This window comes from Macrotis lagotis, chromosome 5, assembly GCF_037893015.1.
Source record: "Macrotis lagotis isolate mMagLag1 chromosome 5, bilby.v1.9.chrom.fasta, whole genome shotgun sequence".
In the NCBI taxonomy this organism is placed as follows: domain Eukaryota; kingdom Metazoa; phylum Chordata; class Mammalia; order Peramelemorphia; family Peramelidae; genus Macrotis; species Macrotis lagotis.
The window spans coordinates 18,485,741-18,513,381 of record NC_133662.1 but is presented as its reverse complement, the minus strand read 5'-3'; the positions used below and the strand labels follow the sequence as shown (position 1 = coordinate 18,513,381).

The 27,641-nt window shown below is 38.0% G+C and overlaps 1 protein-coding gene and 1 non-coding gene across 2 annotated transcripts in view; one reads left to right on the top strand and one right to left on the bottom strand.

Annotated features, from left to right (window-relative positions):
* Nucleotides 1-27,641, top strand: part of CCND3 (cyclin D3) — a 110,013-nt gene that overhangs the window by 56,499 nt on the left and 25,873 nt on the right. The window lies entirely within an intron of this gene.
* On the bottom strand, nucleotides 7,218-7,327 carry LOC141490273 (U6 spliceosomal RNA). Its single transcript, XR_012469128.1, has one exon. It is a non-coding gene; the product is annotated as a U6 spliceosomal RNA (small nuclear RNA).

Here is a 27,641-nt window from a genome sequence, read left to right as displayed (position 1 = left end):
GTTCCATACTTAGGCTCTTTCTCATTTTATATACATACCTAGCTGACTTTCAATATATTCTAGGCCCTAGTCAACCTAAATGATTCAGTGTTGCCTTTCTTGCCCTGAGTTCTATTTTTCTTTGCCCTTGATATCACTGTGTCCCATATTCCTCAAAGACCTGTTGAAATTTCTTTCTTTCAGGGTCCCATTCAGTTGCCAGCTCTTCCATGAAGCTTCCCTCAGTCCCTGCCCTATCATTTATCCTGGTACTTAACCTGGTCCTTTCTAGGCACAGTTCATACTCTGATTATTGTTATAATAATTTGTAGATGTATCTTATTCCAAAATATTATTAAGCTTTCAATTCTCTGAAGGCAGGATTGTATCTCTGGCATCCCAGAGACCCATACCAGGTATCTCTGGCACTTGACTATGCCTTAACTGTAATAGGTACTTACTCATATCTGAATTCTTCCTCTTCTGTCTTTCTACTCATTTCCTTGGTTATCTCATCTTTTCTCATGGACTGCTGTGAGGATGACTCTCATGTAGATGGATAGATGGATGAATGGATGTGAATATGGAAATGGATATGATATGGATATGGATGGGGAAAATAGACATAGATCCCTAGTTCTAATGTCTTTCTTGAATTCCAAACTGCTGATATTCTGCTGAATATCCATCAACATGTAGATGTTCAACTGATACTTAAAGTTGAGTAGATCCCATTTACTATTCACTTCTCAATTTAAATGAATTATTGGGTTCAATATGGGTAGAATAGATAGAGTGCTGGACTAGAAGTTAAGAGAATCTGAGTTTGAATCTGCCTCAGACACTTAGTAGCTATGTGACCCTGGGCAATCTCTACCATCCTCAGTTTCTTCATCTGTAAAATAGGGTTAGTAAAAGCATCTACCTCCCAGATTATCATGGGGATTAAAAGAGTTAATATGTGTAAGGAGCTTGAAGCACTTGAAGCATTATACAAATGCTAGCTATTATTGTTATTATCATTGCTATTATTATTATGTATAACTCCTTTTTATTCAAAATCCTAACCCAATTCAACTGGAAATTTTCCTTTTTAAATATATATCTTTTGTTTTAATATCACCTTTAGTTCCAAAAATCCTTTCCCCTCCCACCTCCACAAGCCAATTCTTGTAATGAATAATTAAAAAGAAAGAGGGAAAAAAATATCAGTTCTCCACTGGGAATTCCTAAGGTCATCCTAAATTTTATGCCAGACTGGCAGAACAGATAAGGAACATGTATATTTAAAATAAAATATTTAATGTGGTCTAAAACAATTAGTAACTTCAACACTTATTGGATCTGTGATTTCATTGAGACAAAATTCTCTCAGAGGGGAGGTCACAACTGATCTATTCCTTTTTATGTTACGTGACTCTTGTCTTTGATCTCCTTTAAATCCATCAAAGGAGTTTCACTTAGCATGATAGGAATCTTCCTCTACATCTCATGACATAGAGTAGTCAGATATCAGTGGAACACATGGATGATCTATTGATTTTTCCTCACTACAGCTATGTGAACAATGCACCTCCTTTTCTTGTCATGAAACTCTCTGACAGTGTTTTTTCCTCTTGTTTTTACCATAGAGTTCTTTGTTTTTGATGTCCTTTCTCATGCTGACTATGAGTTTATTCATAACTTTGGGTAAATCATAATTTTAATTCTTTTTTTTTTTTTTGGTTTTTGCAAGGCAATGGGGTTAAGTAACTTGCCCAAGACCACACAACTAGATAATTATTAAGTGTCTGAGGCCCCATTTGAACTCAGGTCCTCTTGACTCCAGGGCCAGTGCTCTATCCACTACACCACCTAGCTGCCCTCCATCACCTTCTTGATGCAAATTCACTTCTCCAAAGATACATAGGCTCCCAACAATCAAAGTCTAGCTATTTCAAGCAGGTCCATCTCTGAAACACAGAGCCTTATGAGAAATTCATCCCCTTCTCCCACATTCCTGAGATGTTCTCACAATATCCCAAGATACAATTCCATCAACTAAATTCATCATCATTTCCCCTAAACCTGACCCCCCCCTTTAAATTTCTGTATTGAAGGGCACTGCCATATTTCTCCCACTTTTTGCTCCCCATCTAATCACTTATCAAGTCCTATCAGTTTTATCTGTCAAATTATGTGTATCTGTCTTTGCTTCTCACCCCTCATTTACACTGATACCCTTGACAAGGACACTGTAACACCTTCCTTCCTTCCTTACTGTTCTCTCTACCTCTAGCCATTCCCCTCCCCAGTCATTCCTTCCAAATTCATAACTACCTGAAAAATTTTCCCAAGGTAAATTTGATCATTTCACTAGCTGCTTAAAATCCTGTGGTTACTCTTGATTTTCTCTAGGAAAAATACATTGTCCTTAAGGACCCTAACCTGATATTTAAGGTACTTTCAAATCTAACTCTAACCTAATTTCACATTATTCTCCTTCATGTGGGACAGCATAGAGGATAGAGGATAGAGGACTGGTTTCAAATCCAGGAAGCACTGGGGTCAACCTCCAACATAGACTAGCTGTGAGACCCTGGACAAGTTACTCAGTGCTCAACCAATCCTCTGGGTTATAGAGAAGGATAATGCTTGCACTGAGAAAGAGAATTTCCTCACTTAGAATAAGATATACAGGTCCTAACCCTATCACTACCCTGCTTTCATTCTTCCTATGTTCCAGACAAATTCAACATTTCATCTCCTCACTCTTTGATTTAGTCAAACTGGTCCTTATGCTTAGCACACATTCTTACCTCATTTCTCCCTTTCAGATTCCCTGTATTCTTTTTAAGTAAGGATTTTTTAAACCCTTTTTTTGTGTATTAAGGACCATTTTGTTAATCTGAGGAAGTCCTTGGAACCCTTTCTCAGAAAAATATTTTTAAAAGCAATAAAATACATGCTATTACAAAGAAAACTAATTTTTATTGAAATACTTTTATCAAGATATTATAGAATACAAATTCATCAGCCCCAAACTAAGAACTTCTGTTTACACTTAACTCAAGTCACACTCAAGTGTGACTTCTTCCATTAAGCCACTCCAAATCCCTTCCAATACTTAAATGCTGTCTCCCTTGCCCCATATTCTTATAACATTTTTCTAACCTTATTTTTGACCCTGCCACTCCTTGCATTTCATTATACATCATATATTCCTCAATAGAATTTGCATTGTAGAATAGAATCTCTGAAGGCAGGAAATGTTTCATTTTAGTCAACTTAGCCCCAATAGCTAGTATAGTACCTTGAATTTAAAATGTACCTAAATGTTTTTAACTTGAGTTAATTTGAACTACAGTGTCAGATTTTCCTTTTGAGTAATAGTATTCTAAATAATTAGCTTGAGATCTGCTAATCACAGATTATTTCATTTTTGCTTTGCTCTTTAAATATTTATATTTTCCCCCTTTTTTGACAAACAAAACGAACAGCAAGTATGGGGATAGTTATTTCCCATACTTAAGGAACGACTTGGTGTCCAAGATTGACACCATTCTGTAAAATGAGGGTATTAGGATGGTCTATGGGATCTCCCCCCTGCTCTGGCTCTATATCCCATCATCTATAAGGCCAAGCTAAATCCTCTAATTTCATTATGGAAAAGTCTCTTTACCTAACATTATAGGCTAAAGGAAGAATTCAATGACAGTCCCATAATAAGGTGTGATATTTTCTCTTTTTGAAATAATTTATTGACATTTTTTACATAAAAAATTTTTCCCAGTATCCTTCCCCCTACCCTTCTCCCAGAGAGCCATCGCACTTGCAAATAATATTTTTGAAGAAAAAAAAATAGACAAAAAAATCATTAAACTAATCAATAACCAAAAAAAATTCTGAAAATGTGTTGATATTTTCTTCTTTTTTAAATGGACTATTTGCATAAAGAACTTCTGAGCTGCCCCTAAGATCAGCTAAAAATAACTACAGCACTGGGGGCTTTCCAGCTCTTATGCCAACTTCTTCAACATCAGCTCAGAGGGAAAAGTTGAGTAGGCTTAGCTAAGGCAGCCAAAATTAGGGGAAAATTTCAGTCATTTGCTCCTTAGAGAACCAAATATTGGAGAGGGATCAAATGTTTTGATGCCCCTCTTCATTTCCCACTTAGGTATGGAAAAAAATACAGTTCCCTAGAATTTTAGAATCAAAGTTGAAAGGGAATTTCAAGACCCTAGGATTATAATCTTCAGAAACTCAGAAGGGTTATGAGATTTGCCCAGCTAGTAAGTATCAGAAGCTAGGGTTTGAATCTAAATCTTCCAATTCCAGTTGCCATGATTGCCATGTTGACATGAGGAATGAATAAGATGATATATGTAAGCACATCAGAAATGTTGTCTATTACTATTGTAACATTTATGATCTGGGCACACTCTTTTAAAATTGGATCCATTGCATCTCTCTTCAGGGTTCCAATGTACCCTGAGGGGTTGGAATGTCTTGTCTTTACTGCCACTGGTTGTAAGAACCTGTGACTTGCTTTAGAGTTCCAGTTACCTTAATGTTGAGTAGCTTTTACAAACATCTATTTATTACAATTATGTTCTTATTGTTCTGAAAAAAATGATGAGTAAAGAGTAATGTATAAACATAAAAAAATGTATAAACATTTCCCCCAGTACCTATAAGTGCATACTTTTCCTTACATCACTTTGGTCTCAAGGGAAGTAGTCTCAAAACTTGACACACATTGGTCCAACCATGTTCATGTGTAAATGCAGCATGACAAGTGGTGGGACTTTCTGGTAGGCTTGGAGCCCTTAAAGACTACTTTGAGTTCTGGCTGAGAAACCCAGCTTGGGCTCTGGCTCCCAGAGTCTTGTGGCTCAGTCTAAAGTCTGAAAAGGTCAGAGACTCCACAAACTTCTAGAATAGAAGAGACTAAGCAAAGAGGCCAAGGACTGAGATCTTTTTTCCAGGGGCCATATGACCTCTGAGGGAGAAGACTTTTTCCTTATAATTCAAATCAATGAGCCTATTGACTGCAATTATTTTACTGCATTAACTAGTTGGCTCCATTGAAGTAATACAGCCTGGCCCTAAAGAATATGAGATCTCAGATAGGTCAGTAGGAGGGTGGAGCAGTGAAGTATGGCTGAGACAATCTCTGGATGGGAGGGATAGCAAGATGGCAAAAGGGCAGGGCAGGGAGGCTCAGGGCAACAGGGCGTCTGGGGTGGGCATCTGGGGTGGAGTACCAATAATGGGTGGCTCCATCTGACTTAAGCCTAAGTCTGGAGCTCAGTATAAGAAGATAGACTCACTATCTGCCTGGGAATGCTTTGTAGTCACCACCGGGCATCTCTCCATCCAATGCAAAAACTTTGGCCCTTACCTGAGCCTTGATAATCTGCCCAGGCAGCAGCTCAACTCAACTGAGTCAAGATATTTCATGACCATCATGGCCAGAACTCCTCCCTGTCACCATTTTCATTCTTGTGTCTCTGGGTTCCTGGACCCAAGTCGCAATCAATTTGAGCCTAGGTGCTTTCTATGACTGTATGCCTATACCTATCCTAGAGTTGGGGTGAAGGGCTCTAATAGTTTCCACCTCCCTGATTAGAGGCAGTGTAGCCTAGTAGTTAGATAGCAGGCTCCAGAACCAGGAAAACAGTCATTTGTTTGTTTGCTTGCTTTTTTATTATCTATTCATTCATTTTTTTGTCTTTTTACTTACTTATTCACTCTTTCATTCATTTATTTATAAATGTGAATTTCTGTCTTGCTCCCAGTGGAAGTATATTAGCCCCACACATAGTCTAATTCCAATATTGATCACCCCAGAAGCTTTACTTGCTCTATTTTTCCAAACTGGGCCAATTCAAAGCTTGGTGGCCCTCTGCTCCCAGGATTTAACCTCTTGTGTGGACATATTATTGGTTTTAACTCTACTGAAGCACAGAACTACCCATCCCAATCAATCCACCAACTGCAGCCTCCCCTAGGAGCCCGGATCAAAATTGTGATCCTCTTTGATCATAAACTGCGAAGAATATGCTGGTCTTATTTGGTAGAGAGAGTTGCCTCAGGATTCCCTGTGTCAAAGAAATCATGAGTCCAGTCTCTATCTTTATTATCCCCTACAGAAGAGTTAATGTTATACACCAGGCCATTTGTAGAAGATTGTGAAAAAAGCACAACCATTTCCCACAAACCCTACCCTAATATAAAATTGCTTCCTAGTCTTCTTTATTAAGTAATCATTCCCATTTGATAGTAGCAGTCTCCTCTTTGCACAGAGGAGGTAAATGAAGACCTTAAGTGGGAAAAGGAAGAGATAGAGAGGCAAAGCTGAGGTGAGACCAGGGTCACCCAAATAGGAAGCATAATTCTCTATCTAGCTTATGATTGTCTTTCTTCCCCCATCCCACTCTCAAGTTCCCTTGAAGACTAATGGGAATGAGAGAAAAAGGGGAATGAATGTCCCCTGCACAAGGGCCATCCCCCATGCTTTGAAAAGAACCCCTCCATATCTCTTTCCTTTCAAATCTCAGAGAAGTATAAGAATTAATAGCTTTAAAAAACCAAAAAGTGAACTCGTTTCTTTAACTTCAGTAGTTGAAATATTTATGGAAGATTTTGAACAGGTTACCTCAGAAGTTGCAAAGACTTAAGATCTAGAAGGGACCCTTCCTTAGGGTCATTTTAGCCCAGCTTCTTCATTTTGGGGACTGTCTTCCTTTAACTTTTAAACTTGGAAGCTCCAATAGATCTTTTTGCATTTCTATCCTGTGAATAACATTTTGGCAAGACCCAGAGTTGAAAGCTACCATTTGCTGAGATGGTGACTACTGATTTTAGTGAACTTGAGTACCTGGCTTCAAATCCCTGGGTCTCAATTTCCTTATCTGTAAAATGAGGTCACTGCTGAGGTTCTACCTCACATCTATCAGATTGGCAAAGATGAAAAAGGAAAATGACAGTTAGAGGAACAGAAAGGAAGACAGATACACTGGGGTGCTGTTAGTTCAGCTGTGAATTAGAGTTAGGAAAAGCAATTTGGAACAATGCCCAAAGAGTCACCAAGTTGTATATATGCTTTGGACCCAGATATAATCCACAGAAATCAAAGAAAGAAGAAAAGGACCCTAATGTTCAAGCATATTTATAATAAAAATAATAAATAGCATTTATAAAGTAATCTAAGGTTTGCAAAGCACTTCATAAATATTGTCTCATTTTATTCTCACAACAATCCTGAGAGGTAGGTGCTATCATTATCATGTCATCCTGTGCAGGGGCCATGCTAATCTTCTCCGTATTGTTCCAATTTTAGTATTTGTGCTGCTGAAGAAAGCACAGATGCCATTATTATCTACATTTTACAGAAGAGGAAACTGAGGCAACTAGCAGTTAAATGAGTTGTCCAGAGTTAGCTACTGTCTGAAGTAGAATTTGAACTTAGATCTCTTTGACTCCAGTTCTATTCGCTGTCACACCTAGCTGGTATTTTGAAGCAAAAAACTAGAAATACTGATCAGTTGGGAAACAGATGAACAAATTATTGAATGTGAATATAATACATCATTATTCAGCTATAGGAAATAACAAAAGGAATCATTTTAGAGAAACTTGGAAATTAATACAAAATAAAGTGAACAGAACTAGAACAATTATATAATGACCACATGGGAAAGATCAACAGCTCTGAAATACTCTGGAACTCCAATCAGTGCATTATTAAGTGTGCTTCTATGATGAACTCAAAGGACAGAATGGGACATAACTCTTTTTTTGGACATGACAAATATATGAATTTGTTTTTACATGACTATACTTATTTGTTACAAGGACTGTGTTTTTCTTTTTATGTTGGGCAACAGGAGGAGTTCAGAGCGGCAGGGATTTTAGCAATAAGGTTGCACTCCCCTTCCCCCCCCAAAAAATGTTTATTGAAATGCATTAAAATCTACAGAAGAGATCTAAAAGAAGTTCAGGAAGTAGCAAAGGCAAGCAGAATAGCTCTGAAAGTGAAGTGTTGAATTTATATCATATACTCTCAAAAATTTCTTTATTTTTATATTATATGCTTTAAAAACAAGCTATATGCAATATATTTTCATTTTCTCATTTTTCATTCTCATTTTCTGATCTACTTATATATAGAAATATTCCTGGGAAAGTGTTCATTAAATTCAGAATTAAATTTTTTTTAATAAACTGAAGAAGTTTGACTCAACTTTCTAAGCTATAAATCTATGTTTCTATTCTATTCATTTCAATTCACTAAGCATCCGGATTCAAAGACTAAACAATCCTTGCCCTCAAGGAGTTTATTCTCTACTTGGGGAAACCAACAGGCACATAGATTAAATAGAAAAGAAACACTTTTGGTGGGTGGGGGAGCACAAATAATTGAGGAGATAGAAAGGGACATTATATAGGAGCTATACCTTAAAGGAGCTTAGGATTCTAATAGTCTGAAGTAAGATCATAGTTATTGTTAACAGGGGGTCCCTGAGAGACTGGCTGGTAAGTCCAGAAGCCAAGTTTTAATTTATTTAAAATTTTTTTATTTATTTATGGCAATGGGATTAAGCCCAAGGTCACACAACTAGGTAATTGTTAAGTATCTGAGGTCACATTTGAACTCAGGTCCTCCTGACTCCAGGGCCAGTTCTCTGTCCACTGAGCCACAAAGCTTCCCCTAGGAGCCAAGTTTTAAACTGTTTCTTGACTATATCTATCTTTTCTGCCTTTTGTAGAAGTTCAGAGTTAGAAGGGACCCCCATTGGCCTTCTACTCTGAAAAAGAAACCTTTTTACAAGATGATCAACAAATACCATTTCCTCTGGTATAAAATGAGAAGTTAGATTTTCAACAGAGAGCTAGGGTATGAGATATAAAGTTCTTAGCATGGAGGAAACAGATCTCCATCCCACATGATGGGGCTTAATAAATGTTGAGTTAATTCAATTCCATTCAAACCCATCATTTAAGAAGGAGCCTGAACTGATAAGCTTGAAAGTGTTCAGAGGAGGGGGAACAGGATGTGAGGACCAGTCCATGTCCTTTGTTAAGGAAGTGGAATTGTTGGAGAAGAGCCTTCTCAGAGAATGTATGGTGGCTACACTCAAGAATTTGAAGGATTGTTGGGTGATAGAAAGAAATAAATGACTTGTTCCACTGGGCAGAATGAGAAGCAAGGAGGATAAGTTGAAAAGTGGTCACTTTAGACTTGATGTCAGATAAAATTTCCTAAAAAACAAAGCTGTCAAGAGAGTCATATGGGCTGCCTCTTTAAGCTAAGGCTGTATGACCATTTGTTTAATGTGTTAAATGAGGACTCTTTTTCTTTTTTTCTAATTCTTAGCATATAGTAGGTGATTAATTATTATTGCTAGATTGATTTTTTAAATTAATGATAATCTGACTTCTCTCCCCATTTGCTCCCTCAATGGAAAAAAAAAGCAAAACCTTCATGACATATATGTATACTCAAGATAAATATGTATATATATAGATAAATGCATGTGCTTATGTATACATATGTGTTTATGTAAATGCATATGTTTATATAAATATATTAATCTTCATTCCAAGTCAATCAAGCAATCAATTTATTATATGCCTACTATGTGCCAGATCTGTAACCAAGAGAAGGGGGTACAAAAAGAGACAAAACAGTCTCTACCCTCAAGAAGCTTACAGTCTAAAGGAGGAGACAATTTGCTAGCAAATACATAAAAAATAAGTTTAATACAGAATAAATAGGAATTAACAGAAGGAAGACAATGGAATTTAGAGCAGATGGGAAAAGCTTTAAGAAACAGCATATTTCCCTCCTGAGTCCTCTGGAATCCTAGTTGGTCATTGCATAGAGATTCTTTCTTAGTTTGGAGTTCTTCTAGATGATGCTCACAGAAGAGGAAACTGAGGCAGCTATCAGTTAAGTGAGTTGCCCAGAGTTAGCTGCTGTCTGAAGCAGTATTTGAACTCAGTTCTCTTTGACTCCAGTTCTAGCACTCTATTCACTGTTACACCTAGCTGATATTTTGAAGCAAAAAACTAGAAATACCTATCAATTGGGAAATGGATGAACAAATTAAAATTCTCTGGTTCTGGAAATTGAATTGGATTGAAGTACTATGTAAATGAGTTATGATAACTAGAATCTCTTTGATGTCACTATACACTTTCTCTTGACACAAGTCAGTAGATAGAAGTCAAAATTCCACTCTGACTTATGCTTTGTAATTAGTAGATAGGCACAAGTTGTTGATGTTGAAAAAACACTAAAAACCATAAGCTGGTGACCAGGCTTCTGGTATGGAGGAGTCTCTGTCTCTCTCTGTCTCTGTCTCTCTGTCCCTTTGTCTGTCTTTCCCTCTCTTCCTCTCTCTCTCTCTCTCTCTGTCTCTCTGTCTCTGTTTGTCTCTCTGTCCCTTTGTCTGTCTTTCCCTCTCTTCCTCTCTCTCTCTCTCTCTCTCTCTGTGTCTGTCTCTCTGTCTCTGTCTCTGTCCCTCTGTCCATCTCTCTCTCTCTCTCTCTCTCTCTCTCTCTCTCTCTCTCTCTCTCTCTCTCTCCCTCCCCCTGCCCCGCCTTACTATATTGGTTGTTGGACCCCAATCCATTATCCATTCCGTTCTTAGAACTTTTCCAACTTGATCAAATGTGTTAAGAAATAACCTTTGTGAACCCAAGATCTCCTCCATGCAGTGATGAGACATGAATGTATTTAACAGTGGCCATCTGAAAATAGAGGTCTCACCTTTGTTCCTCAACTGACAGCAGTGAGTCTAATCATGGAAGTTTTTATCCTGGCAGGTGAGGGGAAAATGACCTAGCCCACCATGAAGAGGAAAATTTGGAGGCAAGGGACATTTCTAAAAACATACCAGGTGTAGTCTATGCAGAGGTAGGGTCAACTCTAGGGAGTATACCATGGGCAGAGATTCTTTTTCCTAGGCACTTTGGAGAATTCTTATGTGATAGAAGTATAAAATATTGAAGGAGTTGAATTCTAGAATGTTAAGACTGGAGCAGGACTGAGCTAGAATACAATAGGCTAGTAGTAGTGCATAGTGAATACTTCATAAATGCTTTTCATTCATTCATTCATCCATTCATTCATGCATCCATGCATCCATCCATTCATTAAATAAACAAAGTGGATAAGAACCCAACACTCTGTAACTGACATTGAATCAACTCTGGGATTCACACTCTAGGGCAGGATCTTAGTTTCCTAGAATCATCCTTTTGCTCTCAGGAGTCATTTGCTAGGTCTGAGAATGAGCCATCCTGGAGCTGTTTAACCATTCACTTGTTCAATGGAGGGATACAAGTGCCTTCTCTCTTCTTTTTGCATGCCTTGAATTAATCTGATTTAATTTAAAAGTAAAGAAATAAATGTTAGAGCTATAGGGGACCTTAGAAAATCATCTTAAAAGAGGGGGGTTTTCTGGGATCTGTGAACTTAAAAACCTTTTTTTGACAACTATATTTTAATATAATTTCTTTGTAGAGCAAATATAAAATCCCCTGACATTTTAACTCACCCACATCTTTCCAGTTTTCTTAAATCATTAGGTTTTTCTTTAAGGTTTGTTTTTTTTTTTTGCAAGGCAAATGGGGTTAAGTGGCTTGCCCAAGGCCACACAGCTAGGTAATTATTAAGTGCCTGAGACTGGATTTGAATTCAGGTACTCCTGACTCCAAGGCCCGTACTTTATCCACTATGCCACCTAGCCACCCCTAAACCATTAGGTTTAAGAAATCTCTCTACCTCCTCCCTCTTCCCCCTCCTCCAATATATCCTATGATGCAACGACACTGGCCTCCTCTTTTGCTCCTTTCATAAGACCCTCCAGGCCCAGACTCTGGGAATTTTTACTAGCTGACTCCATGCTGGGGATGCTCTCCCTTCTCATCATTGCCTCTTGACTTCCTTCAGTTCCCAGAACTGTCACAAGGAAATATGAAAGGAAAGAAATAATCATTAATGTAGATCCTACTTCATCTATGTGTTTTATAATTTTTTTCTGTCATTTAATCTTCATAACAACCTTATTATGGCTTCCATTTTATAGTTGAGAAAATTGAGAAAAATTGAGAAAATTGAGGATTGAAGGGTCATAGAGGGTTGAACTCAAGTCTTCTTGACTCCAGGTCCAGCACTCCTAGACTCTGAACCACTTAGTTGTCCCTGATATCTCCCTGAACATTATGTGTATAAAAAGAGATTTAATTTAGTTCTTCTTACCAACTTTTTTCATGAGGTTTTCTGATAACCCTACTGGCACTGGGTGAGAACTGGGATGTTGAATGTGGCTTAATGAATTGACATGAAGCAGAGGTGGCTAATAATAGCTAATATTTATGAAACACTTTACATAGTCTCTCATTGGAACCTCATAACAACCAAGTGAGGGAGGTGCTAATATTATGGTCTGCATTTTATAGATGAGGAAACTGAGGCTTAGAGAGGTTAAGCAACTTTCCCAGAGTCACACAGCCAGTTAAATATCAGGGAAAGGATTTGAATCCAGGTCCTTTTGAGTCTGAATTCTTTCCATTAAACCATAGCTGTGTCCATGACTAGTTACAGACCATTTATTTGGCTAAGGTGTTTATTAAGCCAGAAAGATTATTGTAATAATAACTCACATTTACATAGTATTTAGCAGGTGGCTACAGAGCACTTTACATATACATTATAGATAGGGTTTCTTAATCTGGAGTCCTTTAAACTTTTTTTGACATTTTGATAGCTAGCAAATACTAGCTAGTATTTATATAGCATTTTAAGATTTTTGAAGTACTTTAAATATGTAAATCTATTTGATCCATATGACACTAACTGCTCTATCTCCAATCTGATGCTTTCTCAAACTAAGGCACAGAGGTTAAGTGACTTGTTAGGGTCACATAACTAATATCCAAGGCAGGATTTGAACTCAAATCTTTCAGAATATAAATTGTGTTCTCTGCACTTTATAAGTTTATGTATTTTAATTTATGCATTTAAATTATTCTAAAAAGGGCTTTAGAACCCCTGATCTAGACTATGATAATCTCACTGGTCTCCCTACCTCCATTCTTTCCCCTCTTCAAACCTTTCTTCACAGGCTACTTACTTTCTAATCTCTTGATCCTGATATTTAAGATCCTCCCTATTTGTCTCCCACCTATTTTTCTAGGCTTATCTCACACTCTTTCACATTTTCCACATTCCAGCAAAACTAGACTATTCACCATTCCCAGTTCTTGCTCTGCCCTAACTCATCTCTGCCTTTGTTCCCCACCTGCCAGCTTCTGCTAAATCTTCTGATAAGTCCATTTGAACCAGTTGAAATCTCTTCCTTAATGTTCTAACTCATGCCTCCTTCTCCTTGAAGCTTTCTGGTCTTAACAGCTCTCTCCATCTGAAAGTGGAGTCTCCCTGAAGATAATTCTTTCCCTCTCTCTTTGCAGAGGTGGGGAATTATGAATGGGCAACATTGTATCCATTGTCAAAATTAGTTGATGTTTTTGGTCAATTTCACAGAGCTGCTTTTAATTTTTTTCCCTTTTTAATTTTTTTTTTTTTTTTTTGTTACAAGGATGGATTTCTGGAGACCCAACAGAGAAGATACATTTGGAGAAGAAGGTTATATAAAAATATAAAGTTTTTTTTTTTTGCGGGGTTTTAAAAACAGGTCAAAAAAGGAAAAAGCAGTCTCTCCAAATTTCTTAGAGCACTTTGTCTATTTCTCCACTCCTTACTTAATCTCACTTTTTTTAATATCATAGTTATTTATGTGCATATTTTAATCCCCCTCTCCCTTCTCATTAGGTGATAAATTCCTAGAGAACAAGATTTGTGGTCCCATCTATCTTTATCCCTCAGTACCTTGCATAGTGACTCATAAATATGAGCATTAGTAGATGGTTGTTAAATTGAACTGAATTAGCTCTTTTTAGTCCGTGAGGCAAGTAGTTCAAATATTATCACTCCCGTTTTACGGATGAAAAGACAGTTTCAGAGAAGCAAGGCTGACTTGCTCAGGATTATGCTGTTAGTAAGAGCTGGGATTGACATGAAAGCCTTCCAGCTAGCTTCATCTGATCATGTTTTCCAATAGGTCTTGGTCTTTGGGGTATTTAAAGTGAATCATTTAGCTTTTCCATGGCCACCTATTGCATCCCCTATTCTCGGCCAGTCACAGTTCTCTTGTCTACCCTAGGACCTTTGAGGATGTGGGAGGACGGTCTGGGGTCTGGATCAGCACAGATTCATCACCGCTGATTGGGAAAACAATTCAGAGTATATTCTCCCCACAGTTCATGGGGCCAGCTGAGTAGAGATCTGCAGCTGTCTGTGGCCCTGAAACCCACATTAGTTTCAAAGACTTCTGTTGGAAGGACGGCACTCTTATCAAACAAGGTCAAATTAGGGAAAGACTTTGAAAGCTGCCAAGCACCAGGCAAATTATTGTTATGTTTCCAGTGGGGATGGAGTGTGGCAGGGCCAGCCCTGCCAGGCTCCCGGAGAGTGATGAGATCAGCTAGCCCCCTGAACCATTTTTTAAGAGTCAGGTCAGACCAAGGCCAGAAGAGAGGAAGAACAGACTGATGTGATCAGTCAGACCAAGGCAGGAACTGAGCCGTGTCGATATTTCAACCCCCAAGTGCATTTGACGTTGAGCGGCTATTTCTCTCCAGCCTGGGGGGAGGGCGGGCAGGGGGGGAAAGGGGGGTTAGGCCGAGCTGTTGTCAATTGGTAACAGGGCATCCAAGGCCCAGGGTGGCCTTGAGTCAGGGGCCCCTGGCAGGGTGCTGGGAGAGTTTCCACGGGCCGAACAAACAAGCTAGAACACAGACTCGCTGAGAACTGACAGCTCTCTGGCTGTTGTTTTTCCACCTGATTGAAGTTGTACCCGGCAACCCTTGCACTGCCCCCCCACCCCACCCCCTGTGAGAAAGGGAAGGTGCAATGGGAAGCCAACTCTTGTTCCATGACACCCCCCCTCATCAACGAATCCTGGGTGAATTGAAGGGGTTACACACAGCTGGAAATAGCTTCAGTGGGCTGGGGCTTTTCTTTCAAGTGAAGTTGAGTTTTGATGGGGCCTTTGATGCAACTCATTTTTAGAAGTCTTTGGGGTAGGTTGTCGTCTCTTGACAAAAAAAAAAGGATCTGGGGCACATGGGTCACGTTTCCACGCATACACATATACACACACCCTCAACCACCACCACCCTCCTCCCCCAAATTCCCTCCACATGCACATGTTGCCTGGGGTTCTACTTTTGGTAAACTGGGGTCTCTGGCTCACCATAGTGCAGGTGGCACTGTACAATTTCTGATGGGGACAGAAAGCTCTTTTTCTCTTGAAGTTTAGAAAACTAGTTCTTTTAGGAGGGTTGAAAATCAGGTAGCCCCAGGGAGGCAAGTTGTGATCTTGAAACCATCTCAACTTTTCATTAATTCAGACCCCAATAGATTGGGAGCTGGAAGACATTGTACTTGAAGGACAGTTCATACCAGTTGAGAAAACCAGAAAGTTTGAATTTGTGTTGGGAGCTTTCAAGGGTTTGCTTTAAGTTGGATTCATTTTTAAAACATTTTTAGTTTAGTTTTTTTTAACTTTGCCTAAATTTCCCCCTTCCTCTCCCAGAGAGCCATTCCAAATAACTAAGAATATTTTTACAAATAAAGAAAGAAAAAAATCAATCAGCAAACCTGCTCAATGCACTGGAAAAAAATTGTAGATAAGACTCATATTCTCTTGGATCCCATGGTTGCTAAGGTCAACTCTCTTGAGTTATTTTCTTTTTTTCTAAAGATGAAGTAATGGAATTTGTCATTTAAGATTCATCCCAGTGACTAGTTATGAGATCATAGATCTAGTGCTAAACTTAAAGGTCATCTATTTGCTCCAAAACATACATTTTACAGATAAGGAAACTGAGAGCTGGGGAAATTAAATAACTTACTCAAGTAATATCAGAAGCCAATATTTTAACCCATATCTTTGATTCCAGAACCAGTGCAAGTATTTATTACTGGTTCATGAATTATGCTGCCTCCCTGAGTAAATTCAGTTCAATTCAGTAAGCATTTATTAAGTGCCTACCAGGCATTGGCTAAGTACTAAGGAGATAAAGATAAAGGTAAAAACCAAAACAGTCCCTTCCATCAAGAGGCTCATATTCTATTGGGGACAACTATATCCTCTGGATGAATAATAGCATAAAAATATACAAAAAATGTAAATAATCTTCCAGCCCTCTCTCCATATATCAGACCCTTCACACTCAGGCCCATTCCACTGAAAATCATCTCTACACTATGCTGCAGTGCACATTCCCTCCTCCTTCTTTCTTCTCTTTTTCTTGTATTTTGTTTTAATTTTTTCTCAATTACATGTAAACAAAAAATTTTAACAATTAATTTTATAAATTTTGAGTTCTCAAATCTTTTTCCTCTCTTTCCCTTCCCTTCTTAAGAAAGTAAAAAACTTGAAATAGATTATATATGTGCAATCATGCCAAATATTTCCACATTAGCTAGTGGTAAAAGAAAACTCAGATCAAAGAAAACAACCCAAGAATAATAAAAAAAAAAGTTTTAAAAGTATGCTCCAATTTGTATTCAGATTCCATCAATTCTTTCTCTAGAGGTAGATAGCATTTTTTTTTAATCATAAGTCCTCTGGAATTGTCTTGAATCATTGTATTGCTGAGGATAGCTAAACCATTCCCAGTTGATTGTCATAAAATATTATTGTTAGTGTGATCAGTTTTCTCCGAGTTCTGCTTTCTCACTTTGCATCAGTTCATCTAAGTTTTCCAAGGTTTTTCTGAAAGCACCCTGCTAATCATTTCTTTTCTTGTTTTCTAATTCACCTGTATGTTGTTTTCCTCCAATGTAAATTTCTTGGGGCAGCTAGGTGGCACCCGGCCCTGGAGTCAGGAGGACCTGAGTTCAAATCCAGCCTAAGACTCTTAATAATTGCCTAGCTGTGTGACCTTGGGCACGTCACCCAACCCCACTGCCTTGCAACCCCCCCCCCCCCAAAGGAAGGCTATTGCAATAGTCTAGGCAAGAGGTAATGAGGTCAGGAACTAAGATGGCAGCAGTGTAAGTAATGAGAAGGGAGCTAGAAATGAGCTGGCAATGTTTCCCAATATTTTCAGTCATTGATACATCTGTGAAATTACCAAGGTTCCTCAAAAATTCTTGAGGACCCTCCTCCTTTCCTCAAGAACTTTTGTTTACATGTGTTTATGCTTTATCTATCTTTCCACACTGTATTAGTCATTCAAACATCTCAATATTGTTATGAAAACAGTTTTGACTTTGCAGATTTCCTAAAAAGACCTCGGTCCCTGACCATACTCTGAGAATCTACATTTTCATCTGTGCCCTGGGAACAGCTTTAAGCACTAAGTCCTCCTGAGAGAGGGACAAAATCAACTTTCTCTGAGCAAGTTTTGCCAATAGGATTGTAATAAGTGCTGATGGTTTCATCTCTTGACAAGTTCTTTGCCCTGGGTAAGATGATCCATCCTTTGGCTCTGTTCTGCAGATTTTGCCTCCAAGGAACACAATTTAATTGAATATCTTTACATGTTCGATTTGAAAGGGACTACAAAGATTGTCAAGCCCAACCCCTTTTTCTTTACAAATCATGAGATCACAGATCTTGGTCTAGAAGAGACATTCAAGGCCATCTAGTCCAACCCTTTATTTTACAAATGAGAAATCTGAGGTCTCAAGATATGAAGTGACCTACCCTAGCTTAGTGGTCAGATCAGGACTGGACCCAGCTTTTCCTGACTCCCTTCCCAAGCCAGGGGGTTTTCCTTAAACTCAGCTCTGTCTGTCTATAATTGTCTCCTCAGTCATTCCAGCTTTGATTATATATTGAGGTGTTAGCTTCTTCACCTTTTTTTTATCTATGAAATTATACCACCATCCTCAGATTGCAGCAATTCAACTTTGAGAGATTATTGGAATAGTTTTCTGATTGGTTTCCCTGTCTCCAGTCACTCGCTTTCTGATTTCATTCGTCCAAGTTTTTGCAGAGTCACTCTTTCTGAAATACCGCTTTGTCCATGTCACTCCAAAAAGACTTTGTCTCCATTTGCTCCCAAACATTTAATGGCTCTCCAATGCCTTCAGGATAAAGTCCAAACTCCTTAGCCTGGCACTAGAAGGATTCTACAATCTATTCTCAGTTCACTTCCCCAACCTCTTCTCCCACTCTGTTCCTATGCAAATTTTCTGTTCAAACTAGTCTAATAAATAACACATCATGTGCATTTCTTCCTTCTGTACCTTTACTCATGTGTGGAATTCTTTCCCAACTCTGCCCAAATCCTATTCTTTGTTCAAAACCAAGTTCAAGTTCTAACATGGGCAGGGTAGAGTGGAAGGAACACCAAATTATCAGTCTCAGGGAAGAGGAGATCAAGAAAGTCTTGGCTCTGCCACTAGACTTGATTTTTGAATTAGAGCAAGACACACAATTTTTTTTAAAGAAAGATTTTATGCATTTTGAGTTTTACAATTTTCCCCCTTTTCTTGCTTCCCTACCCCCACAGAAGGCATTCTGTTAGTCTTCACATTGTTTCCATGCTATACATTAATCTAAGTCAAATGTGATAAGAGAGAAAGCATATCCTTAAGGAAGAAAAGTATTAAGGGCTAGCAAAATTACAAACCAAGATAACAGTTTCCCCCCCTAAATTGAAGGTAATAGTCTTTGGTCTTTGTTCAAACTCCATGCCTTTTTATCTGGATACAGATGGCACTCTCCTTTGCAGACAGCCTAAAATTGTCCCTGATTGTTGCACTGATGGAATGAACAAGTCCATCAAGGTTGATTATCACCCCATGTTGCTGTTAGGGAAAACATGTAATTTTCTTTTCTTTTTTTTCTCTTTTTTTTTTGCAAGGCAATGGGGTTAAGTGGCTTGCCCAAGGTCACATAGCTAGATAATTATTAAGTGTCTGAGGTCAGATTTGAACTCAGGTACTCCTGACTCCAGGGCCAGTGCTTTATTCATTGCGCCACCTGGCCGCCCCAGAAAACACAATTTTCTAAGATTCAGTCTCTTCCTCTGTGAAATGAGGAGGTGTAAACCCTTCCTGACATTTCCTGTTATGTGCTCTATACATTGTCTGTTCTAAGGTTTCTTCCAGGTTTGACATACTAAGCTCTGTATTCCTAAGGTCCTATCTAAGTTTCATATGGGTCTTTACTGCATCAGTGTGGTTGATTTTCCTCTGAATCTCTCTGACCCTTAACTCCCTTTACCAATGATCTATCCCTTAGTATGTTCCATCTTATATCATGAATGACTGGTGTTAATGACTGTCTTCCCAACTAAACTATACCCAGAGACTGTATCTTTCCCCTCTGTTTATTCCCATCATAATTATGGTACCCTGTTCATAAAAGACACTCAATACTTTTTTCCCATGATTCATTCACTTATTCAAGAAGCATTTATTAAGCAATTATTATATGTAGAACATTGTGTTAGTCTCTGAGAAAGATGGCCTAGTTTAGCTAAGATAGGGACCTATACTCATAGAATTTTCAATCTACTAAAAACAAATAATAATAGCTGACATTTATATAGCATTTCAAGGTTTTTGAGGTTTACATAAATGATCTCATTTGATTTTCACAAAAAGTCTTTGAAAGAGGTACAATAGATATTATTATCCTCATTTTATTATTGGGGAAACTGAGGTTCAGAAGGGTTAAATGATTTGCCCTTGGTCATATAACTAACATTTATGCAGTGCTTTCCCTTCATCATCTCATCTGATCTCACAAGTCCATGAGATAGAGATCACAATAAAATCCGTTCATGTAAATCAAAAATGAGACTTATAGACATTAATATCACCCCAGCTAATATACATTTGAAGCTGGATTTGAGCTCAGGTCTTTCGTGACTTTTTGTCAGACATGTTAGCACTACCACCTCACCGAATGGTTGTGAGGGACTGAATGAAATAATGTAGGTGAATAGTTCATTTAAAATGCTATTTATTGACTGATGGTGCCTTGAGGCAAGATAGGGATAGTAAATAGATTTTTAGTTCCTCCTTGGTCATAGCTATTTGATGGGAAGCCTGGGAATACTCAGAACATCAAACCTCAGTTGCCATTCCAATGCTCTGGCCAGCACACTTGCCAAAGCTAAGGAGTAATGATTTTTGAACTCTCCACCTTTCTGGATTTTTTAAGCTCCTGTTGCTTCCAGGAGCCAAGATTGACTTTCCCTACAATTTCAAATTCCTGCACCAAACAGTCACCCTGGAAATTCCTCATTACCTGAGGCAAGTTCCCAAGGCCAGCCCTCCCTTCCTCCCTTCCTCCCTGGACTGAAGCAAGTGGGATCTCCAAACTCAACTTGGGTTTTCTTCACCTTCTTCTAACACTTGTCCATATCTAGAAGTCATCAGCTCCCTGGGCACTAGAAAGCCTGGTATGAATATGAGTCAGTGGTGTGGAAGAGGATGGCAAAACGGAAAGAAGGTTAAAGAGAGAAGGGTAGTATTAGGCAACTTCCAGAGTACTTTAATAACCTCTGATTCAGTATTTATTGCTCTTTGTATAAAAGAGGATTTATTTCACTTTTCCCTATGTCTGAATCACTGGGACAAGACATGCTACAGGAGGAAGCTGCTAAGGAAGGCTTGTCCTGCTTGGAGGAGGAGTTTGGGATGATTTCTTTCCAAACTGGAAGTCAGAGAAAACTAACAAACCGAGATACCTTCCCTCAGGTCATAGACCTTGTTATTCTTCTGCTCTATTGTACCTCATTCCTAAGTATAGAATAAGAAGCAAATGGATATATCATTTATTCAGTTTCTGACCTGGTTGCTTCTGATTCTGGATAGATTTCAACCACAAAATATAGGATGCCATAGCATTTGGGATTATTTGACCCTAAAAAGTGAGAAGACTGGTTTAGCAGGAGATTGTATATGGAGGGATATTATATAAGAAGGGCAATTGGGTGATGTATCAAATAGCATGCTGGGCCAGGAGTCAGGAAAAGTCATCTTCATAAGGTCAAATTTAGACATTTACTATATTATCCTGGGCAAGTCACTCAACCTGTTTGCCTCAATCTCCTCATCTGTAAAATGGTCAAGAGAAGGAAATCTCTGCTAAGAAAATTGCAAATGAAATCACAGAGAGCCTACTGAAAAATAATTGAACAACAATATACAATGTTAGGAGCCAGGGGACAATTTCTGGCTTGAATTATTGTAGTTGGGATTCAGTTAGATTGCAGTGTAATAGAAAAGACTATGATTGGGAATCAGGATATCCCATTGTTACTAACATACTGTGGGACCTTGGACAAGTCATTTATCCACTGTTCCCCTATAAAATGTACCATGCTAGGATCCTATAAACACTAAGTAAACAGAGATCCTATAAACACACTGAAATCTCTTGAAAATTTTTTTTGATTTTTTTTTAAGATTGTACCTATGATTTCATTATTTGAGGAAACCTTGAGGAAGGAACTCTTTCTACCAATACAATTATTCCAGTGTTAGAGAATTGCAAGGACACCAAGAGATTACATGAATTGTCACAAGATTATACAGCTAATTTATGTTTGAGGAAATATTTGGAACCCCCCCCCCCCTTCCTGACTCTGGGGCTAGCTAGCTGTCCTTTACACTATGTCCAAGTATCTTTAAAAAATTCAGAGAGAATTTTTAAGAAAAGGATAAGATAGTTCTTTTGTGGGAATGCAAGGGAGAGGAATTTAGTTCAGTTATTCAGTTTTGTCCAAATCTTCATGACCCCATTTGGGGTTTTCTTGGCAGAGATACTAGAGCAGTTTGCCATTTCCTTCTCCAGCTCATTTCACAGATGAGGTAAGTAAGGCAAATGGTGACTTGCCTAGGGTCACATAGCTACTAAGTATTTGAGACCTGATTTGTACTCAGAAAGATGAATCTTCTTGAATCTAGGCCCAGTACTCTATCCACTGTGTCACCTACCTGCCCATGACAGGGTTGGCTTGGGATGGAGTGGAGAATGAGGAAGAAAAGATATTGAGGAATGAAATTGTTATAAAAACAAAAGATATTAATCAAAAGAAAGGAGTAATCCTACCAATAAAAGTTCTCCTTTCATATCATATAAGCAGTATTCCCTACGATTAAATTATAAGCTTCTTGAAGACAGGGATTTTATAATTTTTTTCAAATTTGTATCACCAGCACATAGTAGATCTTAATAAGTATTGGTTATCATTCTTAGTCCTTTTTTGTGATAGGGTTTGAACTGAAAGGGACTTCATATGTCCTAATTAGCCCTGGGATACTGTAGTTCTTGACATCCAGAAGTAACTTTGAACTTCAAGAAGCGATTAGATGAATTGTGACCTACATCATCCTTTCCTTAACCCTGTTCAAAATTATTTTCCCCATGACTCAGCTACAGAACTCTATGGATCTGGAATCAAAGATGAGACCAAAAACAAACCCTCAAAAATGTTTTCCTGGAGGAATTTTGTTTAAACGTCATTTATTTCTCTGCCAGGAAATCCAGGAAGCTATCCGCTTGTGGTCTGCAGTGACCCACAATCTGATTTTCCTGAAGATCGCTTACTTCCCCCCTCCATATTCTTCATCACAGTTTATAATAAGTGGGTAAATCTAGTTCTTCTTCCTGGAGGAAGACTACCATTTTTATATCTGCTTTCCCCCTTAGGTTCATCTGTACCAAGTTTCTACTTCTTTCTTGGGTCACTATAAAGTCCTAGGATGAATTTTGGGTTACTGCTTCTTCCAGGAAGCTCTCTCTGACTAATCCTACTGAACTCCATTTTTTCCAGTACTATCCCAAGACTTGTATAACAATAGTATTCCAGAGCTGGTTAAAACCTACTCCCAAGTATTTGTGGGGACTGATCGGTTTTAGAATTTGGATGGAACTTTAGATATCATTTGACCTAACCTCTTTTTATTTTTTAATAAGAAAACACTGGGGTCTAGGGAGAAGAAGGGAATTATTGTAAGGCTTATATGATTATATATCAAAAAGTCAAGATTTGTCTATGCATCCTCTGATTTCTAAGTTGCATGCTCTTATTACCCCGCCCCCCCACATACTCAAGGATAATCCAAAATTCATTCAGTTTGACTTTTGAATGGACTGTGATTTTTTTTTCTTTCTAACAGAGTCCTGGTCCTATTTGCTGAGAGTAGAATCAATTTATTTGACTTGGATTAGCTTCAGTTGAATTTAACAAACATGAATTCAGTGCTTACTACATTCCAATCATTGTGCTGGGCAGATGGTGACCCTATCTCATTGCTGAAAGGACTGGATGGAAGCAGCAGATGTGGTACAGTAGGAACAGCCAGCTTGGCTTAATTAACCTTCTGTGGACAGCTAAGAATTAAATCTGCCTCATTCCTCTTTTTGTGTTTTGGTATCTTTTTCATTTATGCGCCTACCATATCTCTCCCTTCAGACTGAAGGGCTAGAAGAGAAGATGGGGACCATCATACTCTTTAGGGCATTTTAAAAAGTTTTTCTCTTTCACAACTTTCTTGTGAGCTTGAAGTCAAGGAGCTGTTTTCTGTTCTGTCTCCCCAATACCTAACACATTGCCTAATTTTAGACATGCTTAATCAACTTTTGTAGATATGATTGATTGATTGGCTGAAGCTGGAGACTGTCTCTCAGAATCCCAACTGGGAGCTTACTTAGGGGCAGGGGCTGTCCTCAGGGATAATTTTGTCCTGCTTGCCCAGCTAAGGACAAGAAATAGTCAATCTCTATACAGTAACAAAGGTTGTCTCTCCTTTTTTGAGTGAAATTCCTTTTTAACTCAGGTACCACCTACCATGAAACCTTCCCTGATCTCCCCAACAAAAAACATCTCCCTCATTAATTTTTCCTAGAATGTTTTGCTTGGATCTTACCTTTGCCTCTGTCATGGTCTTGTGTTATACTAATTGTGTGCATGTTGTATCACCTATATTAGATAATAAGCTTCCTGAGGTCAAGAACAATGTTGCTTTTCATCTTTTTTATCCTCAGGAAGGACCTTGAAAAGTACTTTGTGCAAAGTGGACAATTAATAAATGTTTAAGGATTTTAGTATAATTGAAAAGTGAAATGAACTGCTTTGGTAAGGCAGTGAAACCAGTTACATTTCACATACTCAAGCCTACAGTCTAGATGACTACTTTTTGGGGATTCCACTGGAGAAAACACTCTAGAGTCAGGTCTTTGAGATTCTTTCAAATTCTATTAATCTGTAGCAATATAATGAATAAAGAAAAAAAAAACTATACACATATACACATGATAACATGTACTGTCTTTTTCCACAATCAGTTTTCAAGTTCTTTGAAGATAAGGATGATGTTTTGTTTATCTTTATATCTCCTCTATCACAGTGCAGTATACATTTTAGGTGTCTATTTGATGACTGAATGATTCAATCAACACATATTTGTTAATCATCATTTATGTGCCAGACACTGTGCTAAGGTATCTGAAATATAAAAACCAAACTAAAACCATTGCCCTCAAGAAGCTTGTATTCTAATGGGGGGAGCCAATGTTCATTTATATAAGAATATTCATAGATATATGAAGCAGATAAAAGGTAAAACTGAAGGGAAGACATTATCAATTGAAAGGACCAGGAACAACCTCATGAAGAAGGTAATATTTGAACTGAGTCATGGAGTCCAAGATGGTAAAAGTTAGGAGAGAGAATTCCAGATGTGGAGGAGAACAAATGCAAAGGCTTAGAGAGATACAATAGAGTGTCTTGTGCAGGCAATACCAAATAGTTGAATATGGCTGAACAATAGAATGTGTAGAGGGAATGATGTGTAAGAGGACTGGAAAGGGAGTTGTGAAAAGCTTTCAATATCAGATAAGTGATCCATTAGCATTTACTGAGTGAGGAACATGAGGATATGATTAGACCTACACTTTAGGAAAATCACTTTGATGGTTGTTTGATAGATTGGAGTGAGGAGAGACAAAAGTCAGGGAGATCACTTGTGGAATCAGAATATCATTCCCCTTTTCCCAGATATTGCAAGTCCAGTAGAGAGAACTGAAGGCCTGGTCATGTGAGTAGAGAGAAGAGGATATGTTGGAGAGATGTTGTGGAGATAGATATGACAAGGTTTCAAAACTTAATGGATGGGTGGAATGACTGCTAGTGGGGAGTACAAGATGACACTGATGTTGCGAATCTAGAAGACTGGAAAGATGCTGGTACTCTCAACAGTAAACTGGAAAAAAAGGAGATTTGGAAAGAAAGATGATGAGTTTTGAGTTTTGTTTTGGCTTTGATATGTTGAGTTTGAGGTATCTATGGAACATCCAGTTTGAAATTACAATAGGTAGAGAGTGTTAGATGACTGGAACTCGGATATATAGATCTAGGAGGTATCTGCATAAAGATGATACTTAAATTCATGTGAACTGATAAAATTGTGACGAAAGAAAGATGGTAGAGAGAGAGACAAGAAGGGGTTCTAGAACAGTGGTTTGGTCTTTATAGGGATTCAACATTATTGATGTCCAGGAAAAAAGACTAAAAAAAAAAAACCAGGCAAGTAAGAGGAGAATGGAGAGAGCAGTATCATGAAAACCCAAAGAGAAGAGGGTATCTAGGAAGAGAGGTCAACAATGTCAAATGCTGCAAAGAGGTTTGCAATGATGAGGACTGAAAAAAAAGATATTTAAGGTATTTGAAAATGCTTGACAATGAAGAGATCATTGGTAACTGTAGAGAATAGTTTCAGTTGAGTGATGAAGTTAGAAGCCAGACTGCAAAAGGTTGAGAAGTGATTGAAGGAGAAGTGGAGATCATTTTTGTGTAAACATTATTTTCAAAGAGTTTGCTTTGGAGAAAAGATATAAGACCAGAGTTATCAGTGATTTTAGACTTTAGTAAGAATTTTTTAATGATAGGAGACTATGTTTGTAGGTGTCAGGAAAGGAAAAGAGGGACAGATTGATGAGTAGAGATATAAAGAACAAATGATGGTGATGGAAAAGACAAAAGATGGAATCAAGGGCATAAGTGGAAGATATGACCTTCACAGGGAGAACTAGCTCTTTATTCGATATTAGAATAAAAGAGGAAAGTGGAGAATGATGTAAAGGGCTATGAAGAGAAAAGGAAGAAGAGTCAGTTCATAGCAAACGGCCTTAATTTTCTTGTAAAGCATGAAGTAAAATCCTCACCTGGGGTGGGGTGGGGAGAGGGAGTGAGGAAAGGGTAGAGTTATTGAGGAAAACTAAGGAGAAAAAAGAAACTATAGAACAATCAACAGGAAGAATGGGATAGAAGATCAAATAGGGAGGAGTAAAAGAGTTGCCTTGCTACAGTGAGTGGGCCCATTTTAAATTAAGCATCACAACTGTATAGTGGGTCCAGTTATCAGAATTCTATGACTTCCTCCATCTCTGTCAGCAGAGATTGAGGAAGAGCAAAAGAATTGAATTTTTGAGTAATATACAATTGGGGCTTGATTACTGATGAATTATGTTAGGATAAAAAAAGTAGGACATTCAAGAAGAGAGGCTAGTACAGTTGGGCTGGTTCATTGACAGGTCAATGAACTAAAGAGGAAAGGGTTAGCCAAAGCAGGAATGATGAATAAATGAATAAATTGTTAATTGTGAAAGAAGCAGGGAGAAGGTGAGAAGATTTTCTAAGCAAGGAAAATGACATGAACAGAGTCAGGAATCCAGTCTTATTATGGGATATTCTGGGTCCAGCACTATGGTGAATACAAAGTAAAATCCCATTTTGTAATCTAGTTAGAAAAGATTTACTCAGAAGAAACAAAAAGAGAATACTCCCATACAGTTGCTAGCAACAGAGGAAATGGACCTGACTTCTAGAGCTAGCTCTGCCAACAAGTAACTGTTGTGAGAGATAGTATTTGTAGCAATATATATGTATATATATATATATATATATATCAAGTAATAGGGGCTGTTATGGATATCCTTGCCTTACCCCTATCTTTTTTGGAAAGGCTTCTAGTTTATCTATATCTATATCTATATCTATATCTATATCTATATCTATATCTATCTATCTATCTATCTATATATATATATATATATATATGAAATGCTGGGTCTTAGTTTAAGATAAGAGTATCCATGAACTTAAGTTTTTAAATATTTTTTGATAATTGAATTTCAATGTAAATAATATCCTTTGCAAACATATATTTCATATTATAACTTTTAAAACCTTGCTCTGAGAAAGGGTTGATAGGCTTCCCTTACATGGCCAGAGAAGATTATGACACACACAGAAACTTAAGAGCCCTTATTTTAGATAAAAATTCCTCACTATCTCTCACCCCCCCCCCCAACTCCCCAAAATATCCAAGTTGTTGTCAAGGCTTATCGATTTTACTTTTTTAACATCTCTCCAATATATCCCCTTTTCTTCTCTGATATTAGCATCACACCAGTGCAGGCCCTCATTATCTCACACCTGGATTACTGCATTAGCCCTGAGGGTAAGTCTTCCTGCCCCATTTCTATCTAGTCTCCATTCAGTCACTAAAGTGATTTTCCTAAAATGAAGGTCTGACCATGTCACACACACACATAGGACCAATGTCCCTA